The following is an 18,481-nucleotide window of genomic DNA, read 5'->3' on the forward strand; positions in this document are numbered from 1 at the left end:
ATCTCTCTGTTTCTTTTCAGGAATCAAAATCTCAACTCTGTCTTTACGATCCACAGCCTTCCTGGAATTTTCCTTCTGGCCAAAGTCATAGTATTGGAAATTATCCTGCTGGGCTCTTTGCTCTTGATTTGAAACATAAAGCTGGCTGAAAGCCCCCAACAATAGCCATGCCACAGCCTCCATGTTTGATTGCTTTTTAATTTCTTTTTCAAATTATTTTGTCCACTGCCCTTTGTCTCCATCTCAGGCAAAGTCTCTGGGCAGGAGCAAAATGCAGACAAACTTTCTGCCAAGCCATAACACACATCATGAAGAGTCCAACAACCAATGCAATCCTCCTTCCCAGCAGAAACCTCCCAAGCCTGGTCTTTACCATGAGGCTTTTTATCAGCCTTCTGGCCTCTGGAGCTCTGACCAGAATCTCCTCTACAGAACAGCCTAAGCTGCTTCAGCTCTATGCATCCAGGCAACATGTCCGAACCTTTCCAAAATCTGCTCACAAGCCAGTTCCAAAGCCTCTTGAAAAACATGGTCAGATACAGTCACAGCAAATGACCCCACTCTTCAGTACCAAATTTCTGTCTTAATTACTTTATGCTCGTCGCTGAGACAAAATACCTGAAGCCCAAAGTTGGGAAAGAAAAGGTTTATTTCTTACAGTTTTTGGAGGTTTCAGTCCACACTCAGTTGGCTCCCAGGCAGGCGGGCATGACTGGACTGCCTTTCATGGTGGCTGCAAACAACAAGCCGGAACCAGCAAAGAGCAAGACACGCCTTCTTCCTGCCATTACATCACATCCTGGCTCCACCCCTATGTGGGTGGAGCACTGACACCATCAATCCAAGCACTATACAATGAATCATCACAAATGAACAATGCAGACTTATGAGGCCTGGGGGACACAGACATAAACCATGACATTTTTATTCATTGTTGAGACGATGCCCCTGACTAATACAGAAACCAAGGAATTGAAGGAGTCTCATGGTGCCCTTAAAACTGTGTTTCACCTGCAAGTTCAGCCAGAATCCCAAGACAAAGGGAAAAGTCTCTGAGGCTGCACCATCCCAGGGATGCTCCATCTGTCTGCCTGGGAAACTTCTGGTGTTACTTCAAATGTTCCTAAAAAAAAAAACAAAAACAAAAAACAAGAGCATTGATGCAGTACAGAATCAATGCAACTCTGTATAATTTCAGTGCCACAAAGGGCCAATTTTGTGATGTTCTCTGAAGGATGCACAGTGATATGGGAGAGCAAGGTGACATGGAGATCCTGAGGGGAACAACATGACACAAAATGTGTCATCTCCCTTCATCTAAAAATAGTGACAAGTAGTAAACCAAGTGCAATTGACCTCATCACTCACCATAAGGGGGAGAGGTTTGGGGTGGAAACACACATGTGTGTAGTGCCACCCCACTCTTCAGTTAAGGAGAGCAGGAGTAGGCTAACACTCTGTGTTCCTAATTCTGGACAACGCTGAAATTTTCTGTTTTGTGGAAACTTTGGCTTCATCATACCTATTGAAGTTACAATCCAGGTAATTTTGATATTTTAATAATATTGCATCATTGTTTAGCAATGTTGGACATTGGGAGAAAGCAAAAACTTAATTCTTTTAGAATTTTTTATTAGCTCATTCTTGCAGTAAGTAATGACTACATTCCTTGCCAAAGTCTAATTTATGTTCAAAAATGTCACAAAAACTGAAACTGCTCCAGCAAGTTTTCTAGTGACCATGATCAGATGGTCTATGGTACAAGATTATAAGAACAACAGAGAATAAAGGACATGTTCCAAGGTTTAAAATCCAAAGATACACTTTCCCATATTAGAAGAAAGAAGGAAATTAATCACCTAATGATACTCATTATTATTTCCCTAATTTAATGAAATATAATGAAAGTATTATAAATAAACAAGAAAATGAAAAAAGTAATTCCAACCCTTAAAACATTTTTCAAAATACTCTTACTCCTAATATATGTAGTTGGATAAGAGGATTAGTTACTAACATCATGACAACTACGAGTAACAAAATGATTTAAATATTTCACATGAGCAAAAAGAAATGACATTGGATTTTTCCACACAAAGAGATGTACATGAGATGGAGGAAATATCAGTTACCCAATCTGACTATCACATGTTATGCAAATGCATTGATTTATCGAAATATAAGTTCATTTCATATTGTATCTCATAAACATATGCAATAACTATTTGTCAATAAAAAATTAAAAAAAAGTTTTAAATTGTGCTTTGAATTTCTAGTTGAAATTCAAGTATCAACCTATACTTTTGGGTTTCATAGAGACACCAGGCTCCATAAGATGAGTAAAATGTCTAAACTCTGTCCATAGAGTGGTATTCTGGGACACTGGAGGTGGTGTCTAAAGATAATCACAGAAGTAGTAAAATAGAACCTATCTATTGGCTGTTCCCATTCTTGTACATCTCACAAAAAAGAACCATTTCAGCAACAGTCTATTAAATTTCCTTACCCTTCTTTCACCGCAAACCTGACTTCTTTGTGTTCCATAGCTTCCTCATGGCAATTTTCACTTCTGCATTTCTGAGTGTGTAGATGATGCGGTTCACCATGGGGGTGATGACTGAGTAGAACACAGCCACCAGCTTGTCCCTAGTGAAGGTGGAGGAGCCACGCATGTAGAGGAAAGTGGCAGGTCTGTAACACAAGATGACCACAGTGATGTGAGAGGCATAGATGGAGAGGGCTTTGTGCCTCCCTTCTGCTGAATGGTTCCTCAAGCTGACCAGCATGACTATATAGGAGCACACCAATATAAGAAGGGAGAGAACAGACATTAATCCACTGTTGGCAATATAGTGACATCCTCCACAAATGTGTCAGCACAGGCCAGCTTGAAAAATAGCTGGAGGTCACAGAAGTAGTGGTCAATCACATTATGACTACAGAAAGGTAGAGCAATGGTGACCAGAATCTGAATTAAGGAGTGTGAACAAAGCCTCTCAGCCAGGAACCAGCCACCAGCATGTAACACAGTTGGTGAATCATATTGTTCGTATAGTGAAGAGGCCTGCAGATGGCCATGTAGTGGTCATAGGCCATCACCACTAACAAAGACTCTCAGTAACCAGAAAGGAATGTAAGAAGAATATCTGAGCCAGACAGCCTTGCAGGGAGATGGTTTTAATCTCAGTGAGTAGATCTGCAATGAATTTGGGGACCACAGTGGAGGAGTAACAGATCTCCACCAGGGACAGGTAGCCCAGGAAGATGTACATAGGGGAGCACAGACACTCACTGACACTGACTGTCAGGACAGTGAGGCCATTGCTCACCAATGTGGCCAGGTAAATGGGAAGGAAGAGCACAAAGCACGCTCTCTGCACCTCTGTGCCCTGGAAAGGCCCAATGATGATGAACTCGGTCATGTTAGATGTGCTGGCCGTGGACCTAGCTCAGGGGTGCCAGATGCTATTGCTGAGATCCTGCAGTAAAACAAAAGTGGTAGCACAGATTCACTTCATTTGTAGCATTGTGGAGAATGTAATCCACTTATCACTCAATTGTGCATGTAGCCAATATGTACTCATTTAGCACTGAATATTACCACTCTAACACCTTAAATTAATGTAAGGTTTTAAATTTTCTTATTAAAAATAAATGTCCAGAAACATAGCAATTTTCCCATAATCACAGACTGCTGTAAGCTCTGGGATTCACTGTTTCTCACTTTCAGTGCAGGCATCTGACTCATTTGCCACAGGTCACTCTTATCCTAAGAGGCACTCAAGCTAAAAGCCCATATTTCTAGTATCTGCACTGAATTCTGATAGCTCTTCCTATTTGGGGATCCCTCCATGGCTTCTATTTCTGGAGTCCATGTTTCCTTAACTTCTATGAATTAGGGAATGTCTTGGTCCATTTTCTGTGGCCTTACTGAATGCCAGACTGATAACAATGGAGTTGAGATTAGTCAGTCCACAGCCCTGGAGGCAGGAAGACCAGGCATGTGGTCAGCATCAGAGTCCACCGCCCCACAAGATCCTCACATGGTGCAGCAGCTTACCAGGTAGAATAGAGCAATCAGGCTAGAGAGAACCCTCTTCAATGAATGTAACCCCCTCACTCATCCATTCTCCCATGAACCCACCAAGAGAAGAAAGCATTCATGAGCTCAAAGCCCTCATAACCCAGCCACTGCCCAAAGGGGTTACCTCCAAATACCATTAAAACATGACCTTTAGGGTTATGTTTCTAAGATGTGAATTGTGAAGACCCAGCAAAACCATAGCAACGACTTCAGTCACTGGGGTGAGTATAATAATGGAAGTATGATGATTTTTCTCTAAGTTACTTCCCTGAAAATAGTGTTCCTTGAGATCTTCTTATATAAAGAAACATATATCACCACCAAAACTTTATGAAATCGTGTTAAATAATAAATTCTGTTTTATTTTTTTCTTAAACTCAGCACTTTCAAATTGATCTGAAATATATCCATCCTCAACAAAAATTCAGTGGAATTTTTGTATATCATTTGACAAAAAGGAACATATCAATATACATACGAAAGACATTAAAGCCCACTAATAAATGAAATGTCCTTTAAAGCATAAGAAATATTCTTTTTAGAATAAAATCATGGTATTTGTAGGAAAACTAGTGTAAGTCTTCATGTTAAGCCATGTACAAAGATAGGTCCACAGCTGTTCTTTCCTATGTAAAACCTAGGATTTTTAACACCTGAACCTGGGAGAGGGATTAGAGAGAAAGGGAAAAGGAATTGGAAAGGAAAGTGAGGGAAGGGTAAGATAGCTCGGTAGTGAGAACAGATAGAATTAAATACTGCTATATGCTTGTATGGAAATTTTATATTAATATCCCTCATTGATTTGTACAACCAAAATACAGTAATAATTATAAGTTTAACAAGGAAAAAGACCAAAAATATACGATACTTTTATATGCAAATAAAGGAGTGGTCTTTGAAGCATTAATGGGCATGAGAGAGTTATCAGGGCTTAGCATTAGAGTTCATCTCATTTTCTGACCTAGAATGAAGATCATTACAAACACCTGAGCCACACCCTTACAGTTAAGCTCACATGTACATGCCTCTTTCTCCAGGCATGAAATCCAAGGAGATGGTGGCCCAGTTTGAGGCAGTGATGTCTTGGACCCAGCACACCTGGCTTTGGAGGCTTATCTCCCAACTGGTGTTCAGTCACGTCACGTTGGTAGGTTGAATTCAGCCCATTTGGGAGAATTTCTACATTGAGCATCAGCAAATGCTATGGGTCAGAGTCACTTATGGGCAGCCAATTTTTAAATGCTTTCCAGAAAGACACTGGGTAGAGGGTTGTGCAGAGCATTTCCTCTCCATTCCTGAGTGAGGTTTTCCTTGCAAGTAATACAGGGGCATTCAAGCTAGGTTAGGCAAAAAAGAGAATCTGAGGTCAAAGACGTTCTCCCGTCTGTCAAGGTCACATCTTTTTTGTGCAACTTCCATTTCTGTGCGATTGAAACAGAGTATTCTGCATGTAGGCACCATGCTTCCATGATAGAATGTATATGTGTTTGTCAGTTTTGGGGGAGAGTGAGGGGAAGCTCACTTAAAATAGAGAAACTAACACCTCCATTATGACCTTTGTCAGTAAAAAAGACAATCTTTTCAACCCACTCACATTTTTTCCGAATTAGTTCATCAGTAATATAAAAAATAAATGTATTAAGTTTCTTGAAAACATTGAAGTAATATTTTCTATAAGTAACTTATAACAGTTAAAATTATATGCAATTTAGATTCATAAAGATGTATGATAGTTATCTACCCACTCAAACAGATGTGAGAAACCATTAAGTTTTGGGGAGAAAATCTTCCATGTGGCTAAAGGAAGAGGAATTGTTAATTATAGAATAAAAAGTATCATCCATTCATTAAAATAAAAATGAACTGCCTACTTAAGAGGGAAAAATTTCAAAAGAGGTTGATTCAGGAAACCATCACATTGAAACCTATGGCCAAGGTAAGCAACAGAGGCAAATTCCTCAAAGTGCAGCCTTTCAACTGTAAATTATGTGGGCCCCAGAGCCCCAAAAGCATTAGGAATAACTTGGCACCTTGGAAACTTAAGTAGCTGACCTTTTCTTAGAAGTCAAAAGTGTAGTTTGTGGGATTCCAATAACATATCAGTAGGATTCTAAGTATAACTTTGCAGAATTAGTGGTGGACAGGAAAAGGGATTACAATATTTGGATTACAGTAGTTTAAGGGAATACAGTATACACTATCTGGATAACAATGTATAAACACAAAAAGATTTCCTCAGTACCATTCCAAAAGTACAGGAAATTTTTACAGTAATCAACAAATAACACTGCACCAAATTAAGTAGCTTCTACATAGCAGAGGAAATGATCAGGATGCTGAGAATATAGCTCAGTAGCACAGCACCTACCTGGCAAGCATGAGATCCTAGTTTGATTCCCAGTTTCAAAAAAATGATCAAAGGAAACAATCAAATATAGAGATAACAACACAGTAGGAAAAAAAAATCCTTGATAGCTACAGATGATTACTAGGATATACAAAGGACTCAGAAATCATAACACCAGAAGCAGAACTAAATCAGTAAATGGTCAAATGAATGTAACAAATACTTTTGAAAAGGGAAGTACAAATAGACAATAAGTGTTCAATATCTAAGGAGAGTACAAATCAAAACTTCACTGAGATGCCATCTCAACACAGTTTAAATGGTTAATATTAAAATAAGTAGGTGACACTGATGAAGAGGTGGAGAAAAAGCAACTTCTATACACTGTTGGGGGGGAGAATAAATATGGAGAACTATGTGAAGTTCCTCAAGAAACTAATACCAACACTACTATGTGATTAACTCTACCATTTATGTCAGTCATCTTTTCTTCACTGTGACAAAACACTTGAGAAAAACAACTTAGAGGAAAAGAGATTTTGGCTCATGGTTTCAAAAGTGTCAGTTTAATGGTCACTGACTATTGCTTTTATTATTGTTCTGGCACAGAAATATCATAGTTAATATGCATGATGGAGAAAAGCCTGCCAAGTAAATAGCATCTAGAAAGCAGAGGGTGAGCTATGGACAAGATAAAACCCTCCGGGCACTCCCCAAAGGACCTTTCACCCAGAACCACCTCCTAAGTGTCCATTACTTTCCAATAGTCCATCAAAGTGTAAATCATCAGTGGACTTTCCACTGATGATTTATGGCCCTAATGATCCAATCACTTTCCAAAATTTCTGCCTCTGAACAGCTCTTGTGTCAGCTATATGTTGAATCAAGATTAGGTCAACATTTGTCAGCAGCACTGAGCAGAGCTCATTTCATTTTGTAAGCTGCTCTTATCAGTAAAACATTTCATCACAGAAATTTTATTTTTTTTTAATTTTTATTTTATTTTTTTTATTTAAAGAAAAGGAAACGAGAAAGAAAAAAAATACACGGAGATTAAAAAAAGGGGTAGAAATAATACAAAATTACAGACAAACAAAAGGTAAGAAATTGCCGGTTGATAAGTTACAAATTGTCATCTTCGAAATAGCTGTTCAGGTTATAGAATTAGAGTATTTAGAATGATATTCAAAAAAGTGACCCTACAAACCATTCTGCTCTATGATTGAACAAAAGCTCCGTAATACGATTATCAGTCTCACCTATTTGTTTTACATCTCAAAGAGGGTAAGGTTAACCATATCAAAACAGAACAGAACATTTAAAAAAGATAAAAAACAATTTAAAGAAATACAGATTTCATAGCAAGTCCACTGGAGATCTTCCTTATCTAACTGTCTCTAGCTTCTTACAAATAGTTGTCCCTAACTTCACCCACTTTATATACTTATTGCATATTATAGAACTAATCAAATCATTACAGGATGATGAAGTCTTTTTAGGTCCTCAAGTTCCAAATTAGGGAAGACAATAGCAACTACCTTTGCATCTCTCATTCTCTTTGTGATAGCCGTCCCCATCTCTGCATATGCTGAAGTTGAACTGAAGAAACCAGTCCAATGTCATTCTAATCAGCAAACAATAGATTGCTAGAATTTATATTATAATGCTACAAAATAAGCCTCGGGTTTTTCAGGTCTCTTCCTCAGAGTATTTGTTCCTGTCCTCTCTGTATTATAGGGAAAACCAAGTCATAACAAGACAGCAAAACAATTTCCTAGAAAAACATGCAATGGATAAGACATATAAAACTATAATATAAATGATCTTCCGTAGCTACTATGTTTTCTCTTGTTATTTTCAATAGATTTGTCCACAACACTGGCTTATTATAGTTAAACATACTATCACCTATTTTTATAAAAACTTAACTTTGAATGCATTGTAGTATTTGAGAGCTGTTACTGATTCATACCGGTATGGATATCCTTTATATCTTGTCATGCTCAGAGTAGTTTCCTCTACTTTTAGGGTTGATTCTAACACGCATACCAATTTCAAATAGGATCAGTCAAGGCCAACCAATAGTCTTATGATTCAGATACAATTAAGATCAGTCATATTAAGACAATGTAAGTAATACAGGATTTCAGCCTAAGTCAATAGGAAAGTAAGGATAGTTACCATGGTATAACCTGCTATTTTTGGTTCTAGAGGTCTGTGTCCTCAAATCTGACATGAGTGGACAGATCAGAACAAATTTAATTCAATCTAAATATGGCACTAGGACTACTGTGTCTTTTAAATTGTTATACACCATTAGCAATGACCTCTGCTTTTTTTTTAAATATAGTTTCAGAGCTGTCTCTACCAAAGACTAGCTTACCGTCTCTGCCTTATGTCTGCTACTCCACTTTTCTGCTATGATTTGTCGACCTTATTCCCTCATTCCATTGTCTGCCCCGTTCACTGAGGCCTCTCTGCCACTGTTGCTGGAATCCTGATATCTCTTCCTCTCTTTCTCTATAATGTCCTTCAGCACTCTCTGTAGGGTTGGATTGGTGGCCACGAACTCCCACAGTTCCTCCTTGTCTTGAAAGTATCTTATTTCTTCATTAATTTTTAGAGAGAGTTTTGACTGATATATGAACTTCGGTTGCATATTTTTTTCCTTCAGGACTTGGAATATTTCTCCCCACTCCCTTCTTGACTTAAGAGTTTGTGTTGATAAGTCTGCTGTTATTTTGATAGATTTCCCATTATAGGTAACCTGCATCTTTTCTCTGGCTGCTTTTAATATTCTGTTTTTTTGGTGGATTTCTGGGATCTCGATTATTATATGTCTAGGCGTAGATCTGTTTTGGTTGTAGGTAGCTGGCGTTCTGTATGCTTCTTTTATCTGGATATCATTTCTTTTTGCTATACGTGGGAAATTTTGCTTTAATATATCTGTGAATATTTTTTGTATTTCATTTTTGGATGTTCCTGCTTCCTCACTCACATTCTTTATTCTTAGGTTATGTATCTTTTTGTCATCTTCCAGTTTTAGAATTACTTCTTTCTGGTTCCTTGTTATTTTTAAGAGGCTTTTTCTTTCACGTTCATAAGCCCTAAATCTCTCTTCAAGTTTCAGAAGGTTGTCTTTAGTTTCTGTCAAGGCATTTTGCCAATATTCAATGGAGTTTTTAGTTTTCTGATATTCTCTTTGGATCTGTTTCATGTATTTTAAGTTATGCTTAAATTCTTCTTCAGATGCTTCTCTTTCTTTTCTGATTTCCTCAGTTCTTCCATCTGTGTTCTCTTGGGCGGGGCTTGTCATTTCTTTAATTAATCTCTTTATATCTTGCCTCACTTGGATCAGGAGTACATCTTTAAATTCCTCTATGAGATCATGTAGGTACTTTTTAATTTCGGCTGATGCTATGTCGAATAGAGGATGGTTACTGTGTTTGTTCTCTTCAGTGTTTAGTTCTCTTGGGCTTATTTTCTCCTGTTGAACAGCTGGGGATTTTTTATTTTTATCTCTTGTCATATTTCTGGTTTCTTTCAGACTGTCCTGGAGTTCTCTGGCCCTCTCCAAATTGCTTAGGGCCTTTCAGAAGCATGCTGGCTTGAGTTTTTGCTGTCCTCCCCAATTTGCTGTTATCTGGGGTAGGCTGGGATGCAGGGGCGGTACAGGCTAGTCTCTAGCCTCTGTGTCAGTTAGTTCATAAATTAGGCTGTACTTTCTGGTTGTCACTGAGTTGTGACTATTTTGTATCCACTTATTGGGCCCCAAGCAGAGGCTTGGTTTAGCCCCAGTAGCTCCTGCCAGTTTTCTTTGTATCAGAAGCAGCTGAGTAATGTCACTATGGCACAGGATTCTGCCCAAGTCCCCCAAACCTCTCTGTGACAGGAGCACCAAAATAGCAGATCCGCCCAAAACTAAGATGGCTCCCACTAAGTTCTCTGTGTGGAACTGAAGCCAGCAAGTAATCAGGCTCTGCCAGGACTCAAGATGTCTTCCACCAGCCCTCCCTACAAGGGGACCTGGTGATGTCACCAAGCTGCGGTTTCTGCCGCCAGGCTAATATGTCTGCACCAGACTCTGTGTTATTGATTGCCCCGTGGTGGCGGGCTAGCTGTTCTCTGGCCAAACCCAGCAGCCGCGGGGTTCCCGGTACTCACCAGAGTCCGGTGCAAGTCCTCGTTCCAGGACCGCCGCACACCAAGCTGCCCACCTTTCCTGCACTCCCGGCACAGCGCTGACCGGTCAGATATCTGTGCACCGTTTAGATTTGAAATGCCAGAGCTTTGTACATCCGCTCTGGTGCAGCGGTGCAGAACTGGCTGCTACTTGGAGTCCCGGTCCGGGTCCCGGTTTCCCGCAGTCCCCAAATGCAACTCAGCTTTTCCTGCTGGGTCCACAGGTCAGTTTGTTGATTTAAAGGTGCGGGATTTGCAGCCTCTCGTTATTGGCGTTCAAGGTCTCAGCACGACTTTAAATCCTCCAGCTGTACTGTCTTGGTTAATAAGAATCGCTATTGATTTGTCTGGCCCTCTCCATGCTGTCTTTTTTTAGCTTCGAGTATGAATTCTCTGGAGAGACTCTTCGCTCGATCCCCTAGCCAGCCGCCATTTTGAACAAGTCCCATCACAGAAATTTTATTTTTTTTATTATTATTTTTTTTTATTTAAGAGGAAAAAGAGAAAAACACAAAACAAACCAAAGCGGCGTAAGGGTACACACAATACAGAACTACAAAACAAAACAAAACAAAACAAAACAAAACAAAAAACATAACAGTAAGAAATTACCTGCTAGTAGATTACACACTATCTTCTTGAAAATAGTTCCTCAAATCACAGTATCAAAGAACACAAGGTGGACATTCAAACAGGGAGACTGCAAACAGCTGTGTTCAATGTTCCAAAAACATTGATAAAGTCAGCTATTTAACACCCCCAAACACACTTGCTGTTATATCCGTTAGAGCTCTTTTTCTTTTTTTTTTCCCTCTCTTTTTTACAACAAAATTTACACATCTTGGATTTTATTACTCCTTAGTGCTTATTACTTTCTTTGGGGGGGGAAGAATACAGTCAAATATGGCAAAACAAAGCTGTCAGTCAATATCAAGGATAGACATAGCACATGGTGTAGAACAGAGTACAAGTTTATCAACAATGGTTATCAACGTTGTCCCTTGTTTCCTTAAAAAGAATTGTCTATCTTGTTAGATATTATAAAGTTGGACAAAACAGTAGAGAACAAGACCAATAAAACTTAGGCATTGTAAACATTACAGGACTTCCAAAGAAGACAATAGTCAAACCAGAATGGGTATCTTAGTGAATCTTATTGTCTTCAAAGTAGTTGCCTATGTCTTCAAACTTGATACTATCATATAGAATGGAACAGAGTCTAATCAGTCAAAACAAGACCGTGGGAGTACTACAGGACTTCAAAACAAGTTAATAGGAAATCGAAAAGAGTTACTATTTATATATCCTAATTTTTTTGAATTTTTTCTTTAATTAAGACAAACATAAGAAATGACTAAATAATTTTTTTTGAAACAATAAGGGGGAGATTGAGATAAAACAGGACATAACAATATAACTATAGAGGTCACAGCATGACTGTTTCAACAACCTAGTACTTCACCACCTTATAACCTGACTTAATAGTAGTTACCATAGTGTCTTTTTCCTTGAAATATTTGGATAAAACTTCATATACTCTAGCTTCAAATATTTTCATATCAAGAAGCCCAGAATAAAGCCTTTCTAATTAATGAGTGAAAACTTTATAAGGCTTCAAGGCCACCTAATGGGGAATCATGATTACCATATATTTTTATATATTTGAATCATTATTTACATTAGGGAAACTATTCGGTATTCACACATGCGAGATTGATTTATTTCACTAATGAGTATGGTCTCAAGCTGCGCCCATTTATTGATAAATATCTCAATGTGATCCTTCTTTATAGCTGAATAATACTCCATTGTATAGAAATACCACAACTTTTTTATCCATTCCTCAGTTGATGGGCACTTGGGTTGTTTCCAAGATCTGGCGATTATAAATTGTGCTGCTATAAACATAGGTGCACATATATCACTGTGGTATGATGCTTTCAGTTCTTCTGGGAATATGCCTAGAAGTGGAATAGCTGGAATAAATGGAAATTCCAGTCCCAACTTTTTGAGAAATCTCCAGACAGACCTCCACAAAGGCTGTACCAGTCTACACTCCCACCAGCAGTGCAGGAGAGTTCCTTTTTCCCCACAGCCTCTCCAGCATTTGTTGTCGGTTTTCTTGATCCTGGCCATTCTTTCAGGAGTGAGATGTTATCTCAGTGTGGTTTTAATTTGCATTTCTCTAATGACCAATGATGATGAGCATTTTTTCATGTATTTATTTGCCATTTGCATTTCTTCATCTGAGAATTGCATATTCATCTCAGATGCCCATTTTTGGATTGGATCTTTGAATTTCGGAGGTCTGAGTTTCTTTAATTCTTTATATGTTTTAGACAAGAGGCCCTTGTCTGAGAGAGAGTTCACTAAAATCTTTTCCCAGTTTGTGGGTTTTCTTTTCACTATGCTGGAGATTTCTTTTGACATGCAGAAACTTTTTAATAAGAAGTGGTCCCAGTTATTGATTCTGGGAAGTATTTCCTGCGCGGTTTGAGTCCTGTTCATGAATTCTTTACCTACTCCTATATCTCCAAGGTTTCTACCTATTTTGTCTTCCAATAGATTTAGTGTTTCTGTTTTAATATTCAGATCTTTGACCCATTTACATTTTAATTTAGTACATGGTGATAGACATGGGTCTAGCTTTAGTTTTCGGCAAATGGAGAGCCAGTTTTTCCAGCACCATTTATTAAAGAGACTGTCGTTCTTCCAGTGAACCTGCTTGGCTCCTTTATCAAAGATAAGGTGGTTGAGTGTGTTCGTAGTTGTGGTTGTATCTTCTAATCTATTCCACTGATCTTCAGCTCTGTTTTGATTCCAATACCATGTTGATTTTACTACTGTTGCTTTGTAGTATAACTTCAAGTCAGGGATTGTGATGCCTCCTGCTTTGTCTTTGCTGCTTAGAATTGCCTTTGCGATTCTAGGTCTCTTCTGGTTCCAGATGAAATTTAGGAGTGATTTCTCTAGATCTATAAGGTATATTGATGGTATTTCTATTGGGATTGCATTGAATCTGTATAACAGTTTTGGGAGAATGGCCATTTTCACAATGTTTGTTCTTCCTATCCATGAGCAAGGGATGTCTTTCCATTTTCTGAGATCATCTTCAATTTCCTTTTTCAGTTTATTATAATTTTCACTGTATAAGTCTTTCACTTCTTTCGTAAGAGTAATTCCTAAATATTTCATTTTTTTGCTTGCTCATGTGAATAGTCCAGTTTCTCTTATTTCCCTCTCTGTAATTTTGTTGTTCGTGTATAGGAATGCTATTGATTTCTGAGTATTGATTTTGTATCCAGCCACATTACTGAATTTATTTATTGTATCTAAGAGTATTTCAATGGAGTTTAGGGGGTCTTCTATGTAGAGTATCATGTCATCTGCAAACAATGATAATTTAACTTCTTCTTTTCCTATCTTTACCCCTTTTATTTCTCTTTCTTGCCTAATTGCTCTGGCTAGTACTTCCAGTACTATATTAAATAGGAGTGGTGATAAAGGACATCCTTGTCTTGTAACCGATTTTAAAGTAAAGGCTTTCAATTTTTGGCCATTTAGTATGATGCTGGCTGTTGGTTTGTCATAAATGGCCTTTATTATATTGAGGTAAAGACCATTTATTCCAATTTTCTGTAAAGTTCTCATCATGAATAAGTGTTGGACCTTATCGAAGGCTTTTTCTGCATCTATAGAGATGACCGTGTGATTCTTATTTTTGGCTTTATTGATATGGTGGATTACATTTATTGATTTGCGTATGTTGAACCATCCTTGCATTCCTGGGATGAATCCCACTTGGTCATGGTGTATAATCTTCTTGATGATTTGCTGGATCCTATTTGCCAATATTTTATTGAGGATTTTTGCATCTGTGTTCATTAGGGAGATCGGTCTATAGTTCTCTTTTATAGTTGGGTCTTTCTCAGGTTTTGGTACTAGAGTAATATTTGCTTCCAGGAATGACTTAGGAAGGATTGCTTCCCTTTCAATTTCATTGAATAGTTTGAGGAGTGTCGGCATTAGGTCTTCTTTGTATTTCTTGTAGAATTCTGCAGTGAATCCATCTGGGCCTGGGCTCTTCTTGGTGGGTAAGGGCTTAATTACATTTTCAATTTCATTAACAGAGATTGGGTTATTCAATAATTTTACATCCTCTTGATCTAGCTTTGGCACTTCATATGCTTCTAAGAAACTGTCTATTTCTTCTGTGTTATCAAACTTTTGAGAGTAGAGGTTTTCGAAATAGGTGTTGATGATCTTCTGTATTTCTATTGGGTCTGTAGTGACTTCTCCTTTTTCATTTCTTATTGCATGAATTTGAGCTTTTTCTTCCCTTTTTTAAATAAGGTTGTCTAGGGGCTTATCGATTTTATTTATTCTTTCAAAGAACCAACACTCTGATTCGTTGATTCTTTGGATTGTTTTCTTAGTCTCTATTGCATTGATTTCTGCTCTGATTTGTATAATTTCCTGTCTTGTTTTGGCTTTGGGCTTGACTTGCTCTTCTTTTTCTAGCTGTTTGAGGTGTAGCATCAAGTTATTTATTTGTATTCGTTCTGTTTTCCTGATGTGGGAACTCAGTGCAATAAATTTTCCTCTCAGAACGGCTTTCATTGCATCCCACAGATTCCGGTAAGTTGTATCTGCATTTTCATTTTCTTTTAGGTATTGTTTAATTTCTTCTTTAATTTCTTCTGTGACCCACTGATTACTCAAGAGTGTGTTATTTAGTTTCCATGTGTTTGCGGAATTTTTGCAGTATCCTTTGTCATTAATTTCTAATTTCAGAGCGCTATGATCCGATAGTATGCAAGGAATGGTTTCAACTCTTTTGCATTTGCTTAAATATGTTCTGTGAGCTAATATATGGTCTATTTTAGAAAATGATCCATGTACTGCTGAGAAGAATGTGTATTCTGATGTTGTTGGGTGGAACATTCTGTATATGTCTATCAAACCCATTTGTTCACAGGTCTGATTCAGTTCGGTTATTTCTTTGCTCATTTTCTGTCTGGTTGATCTGTCCCTTGGTGTCAGTGGTGTATTAAGGTCTCCTGTTACAATTGTGTTACTGATAATTTGAGTTTTCATTTCTATTAATAATTGTTTTATATAACGGGGTGCTCTGGAGTTTGATGCGTATATATTTAAGATAGTTATCTCTTCCTCTTGGAGTTTTCCCCTTACAAGTATGTAGTGACCTTCTTTGTCCTTTATGGTCATTGTTGGTTTAAAGTTCACGTTGTCTGCAAACAGAATGGCTACTCCTGCCTTTTTTTGGATTCCTGTCGCATGAAGAATTGTTTTCCATCCTTTGACTTTCAGTCTGTGAGTATCCTTCTGGGTTAGATGGGTTTCCTGTAAACAGCATATGGTTGGATTTTGTTTCTTGATCCATTCTGCTAGTCTGTTTCTTTTGATTGGTGCATTGAGACCATTTACATTAATGGTTATTACTGTTAAATGCTGGTGAATTGTAGGAATGTTATGTCTCTGCTGTTGCATCTTTATCTTTCTGTTCTGTTTAATTATTTGCTTTGCTTAGTGGTTTTTTCCTTTGTGTATCTAAACTGTCTTTCAATATTTTTTGCAGGGTTGGTTTGGTGTTCATGAAGTTCTTCAGCTGTTTTTGTCATGGAAGTATCGTATTGCACCATCTATTTTGAATGATAGTTTTGCAGGATATATCAGTCTTGGTTGGAAATCATTTTGCTTTAGGATCTGGAATACTTCACTCCATGCTCTTCTTGACTTTATCGTTTGTGCTGAGAAGTCTGCTGTGATTCTGATAGGTTTTCCTTTATAAGTGATCTGTCTTTTCTCTCTGACAGCTTTTAATAATCTTTTCTTGTGTTGGATTTCTGGGATGGTGATTATTATATGTCTGGGTGTAGTTTTATTTTGGTCATGACTGTTTGGAGTTCTATATGCTTCACTGATCCTGATGTCAGTTTCTGATCTCATGCTTGGGAAATTTTCAGCTATTACTTCTCTAAATATCCTCCTGACATCCTTCATGTTGTCTCCCTCTCTTTCATTAATCCCTATCATTCTTATGTTATTCTTCTTTGCATCGTCTTGCAGTTGTTGAATTGTTGTTTCCTGGTTCCTTGTTATTTTCAAAAGATCTTTCCTTTCCTGTTCACTAGCTGCAATCCTGTCTTCAAGGTCTGAAATTCTATCTTCACTTTCATTAAGGCGGTTTTTACAACTTTCAGTGGAGTTTTTTATTTCCTGTATATCTCTGTGCATCTGCATTATGTATTCTGTTTGTTTCTTATATTGCTCGTCTAGGGATTCTATCTTTTTGTTTAGTTCCTCCAATTTTTTATCTGTGTTTTCTTTAGATATATTTAGAATCTCTTTCATTTCTTTTATCATTTCTTCTTTTATCTGGGAGATTATTTCGAGTTTGAATTTCTTTAAAGCTTCCTGGAGTTGCTTGTCAATTTCAGTGGCTATTGTGTCCGATATATGAGGTGGATGGGATATATTTTCTTCTATATACATTGCTCCTAGGGTTTCTTGAGATGGGCTGGAGGTTTGAGGTTGTAATTTGGTCTTTTGTTTTGTCATTTTCCTATATTTCTGTGTTTCAAGTGTTATTTGAAAGCTTCCTCAGGATCTGTTGAAAATCCCCTTCTATGTTTGGAGCTACTGAGACTCTGGCGCTGCACTACCCCAAGCCATTAGGCCTACAGAACCAGTGGCCCTCCTCTGCCTGCTCAGAACTCCGCAGTTCCAGACAAGCTGGGCCTCAGGGACACTGTGCGCCCACCTGCCCCTTGGAAGCTCCACAGTTCTTCAATCGCATCCGGGTTAGGGTACTCACCACAGGCCGCAGTGCTTCAGGAACCTGTGGACCCTCCCTGGTTGCAGAGATATCCACAGTCCTCCAGACACATGGATAGCCGATGCAGGCACCCCAAATCTGCCCAGCTCCTCCTCTGCAGACCAATGGCCAGGCGCGGCAGCTAAACAGGCTGGGTTAGGCTGGTAGTGTGGGCCAGCCCACCTATCGGGAGCTCAGCAGGTCTCCAAATGAAGCTGGAATGGGGAGGCTGATGTGGAAGCCTCAAACCCACCTCTCCCCTTCACTGCACCTGAAGCCTGAGGGAACTCCAGCAGTCTGGGCGCAGATATCCAGAGTCCTCCAGACACGCAGAGAGGCCGGTGAGCGCACCCCAGATCTGCCCAGCTCCTCCTCTGCAGGCCTATGGCCAGGTGCGGCAGCTAAACAGGCTGGGCTAGGCTGGTAGTGTGGGCCAGCCCACCTATGGGGAGCTCAGCAGGTCTCCAAGTGAAGCCGGGAATGGGGAGGCTGATGTGGAAGCCTCAAACCCACCTCTCTCCTTCACTGCACCTGGAAGCCTGAGAGAACTCCAGCAGTCTGGGCGCAGATATCCAGAGTCCTCCAGACACGCAGAGAGGCCAGTGAGGGCACCCCAGATCTGCCCAGCTCCTCCTCTGCAGATCTATGGCCAGGCGTGGCAGCTAAACAGGCTGGGCTAGGCTGGTAGTGTGGGCCAGCCCACCTATGGGGAGCTCAGCAGGTCTCCAAATGAAGCCGGGAATGGGGAGGCTGATGTGGAAGCCTCAAACTCACCTCTCTCCTTCACTGCACCTGGAAGCCTGAGGGAACTCCAGCAGTCTGGGCGCAGATATCCAGAGTCCTCCAGACACGCAGAGAGGCCAGTGAGGGCACCCCAGATCTGCCCAGCTCCTCCTCTGCAGACCTATGGCCAGGCGCGGCAGCTAAACAGGCTGGGCTAGGCTGGTAGTGTGGGCCAGCCCACCTATGGGGAGCTCAGCAGGTCTCCAAATGAAGCCAGGAATGGGGAGGCTGATGTGGAAGCCTGAAA

The 18,481-nt window shown here is 39.3% G+C and overlaps 1 pseudogene; it reads right to left on the minus strand.

Moving 5' to 3' along the window:
• Window positions 1-2,513: 2,513 nt before the first annotated feature.
• Window positions 2,514-18,481, minus strand: part of LOC100730710 (olfactory receptor 4B1-like) — a 52,876-nt pseudogene continuing 36,908 nt past the window's right edge.

Source organism: Cavia porcellus, unplaced genomic scaffold (genome assembly GCF_034190915.1).
Source record: "Cavia porcellus strain 051 isolate PalLab524CR breed Dunkin Hartley unplaced genomic scaffold, mCavPor4.1 scaffold_17, whole genome shotgun sequence".
Classification (NCBI taxonomy): domain Eukaryota; kingdom Metazoa; phylum Chordata; class Mammalia; order Rodentia; family Caviidae; genus Cavia; species Cavia porcellus.